The sequence below is a fragment of the Lithobates pipiens genome, unplaced genomic scaffold (genome assembly GCF_037356315.1).
Source record: "Lithobates pipiens isolate NorthernLeopardFrog02 unplaced genomic scaffold, aLitPip1_a1.2 Scaffold_28, whole genome shotgun sequence".
Lineage (NCBI taxonomy): Eukaryota > Metazoa > Chordata > Amphibia > Anura > Ranidae > Lithobates > Lithobates pipiens.
In genome coordinates this window covers 216,710,167-216,711,521 of record NW_027507789.1, presented here as the reverse complement: position 1 = coordinate 216,711,521, position 1,355 = coordinate 216,710,167, and the positions used below count along the sequence as shown (strand labels likewise).

Below are 1,355 nucleotides of genomic sequence, written 5' to 3'. Positions count from 1 at the left end.
ACGTAATAAAAGAGCAGACGGAGCTTTTTCTACATATTAGTAGCATTACAGTGATATAGGTGCCTGTTAAAAGCTTCCTCAGTTTCATCATTCAGACAGGCTGATTCCAGTAAATCTTTTCCGATAATCAGGGGAAGAAGAAGAAGAAGAAGAAGACGAAGGAGAAGAAGGGAACGAGAAGTTTTCACACAACAGATCAGACAAAGTTTCTCTTGATGGAGAAGGTCGGGAGTCAGGGGAGCAATTAGGGACGTGGAAGGAGGTGGCCAGAGGTCGTTCGTCTGGAAAGCCTGAGGATAATCATCTGTATGGATTGATCCGTGATATGAGGCTTCTCCATGTATGGATGTCTATCAGGAGTGACAGATCCTCCTGCAGCACTATTCCATCACGCCGGGATGATGCTGTGCCATTTACGGCTTCATAATTGTAAGGGATAGAGGCGCACTTACGCCATGTCACCATGAACGGGAGCGCGGAAAGCTGGAGTCACGGAACCAAGAGCTGATTCTGAAGAGTTTATTCTATTTCCACTTCTTCATATCTCCTTACCTCTCCTATACACTTACTGGCCACTTATTTTTTTTCCCATTTTACAAGACCTCTTTTAATAAAGAACAGTCCGGAAACAGACAAGGAGCAGAACTTCAGAAGGATGGATGATCTATTGGTCTTTCAATTCCTTCAGTCTTCTGATGGCAGATTTCACGGTGATGGCCGAGGTGGTGTTGTAGGTCCAGGATCCTCCGGCTACAATTTTCATGCAAAAACCGCAGCTTTAAATTCCTAAAGCCTTCCTCCTCATTTTGGCCTTGTTGGTCGTGTATGCTGATTTCAATTTTCTTGACCATCTTCCTTAGGGAAGCACCATAACGGCTCCCGTATTTACCCACAATGCCGACCTTCTTGGTGTGTTTGGCCATCTTCCTTCTAGGACCCGAGCGGAAAGGGCACTCACTGGCCACTTTATTAGTTGCTTGCTTCTTTTTTTTTTTACGTACACCTTGCTAGTGCCAGGTTGGACCTCCTTTTTTCATCAGAACTGTCTTCATTCTTGGAGGCATAGATTCAACAAGGTGTTGGAAACATTCCTCAGAGATTTTGGTCCATAGTGACATGATAGCGTTGCGCGGTTGCTGCAGATTTGTTGGTTGCACATCCATGATGCCGATCTTCCACTACATCCGAAAGGTGCTCTATTGGATTGAGATCTGGTGAGTGTGGAGGACATTGGAGGTTCTCTATTGGATGAGATCTGGTGAGTGTGGAGGACATTGAAGGTTCTCTATTGGATGAGATCTGGTCAGTGTGGAGGACATTGGAGGTTCTCTATTTGATGAGATCTGGTGAGTGTG

The 1,355-nt window shown here is 45.2% G+C and overlaps 1 pseudogene; it reads right to left on the bottom strand.

Moving 5' to 3' along the window:
• Positions 1-626: 626 nt before the first annotated feature.
• Positions 627-933, bottom strand: LOC143934942 (large ribosomal subunit protein eL43 pseudogene; annotated as a pseudogene).
• Between the last annotated feature and the right edge of the window lie 422 nt (positions 934-1,355).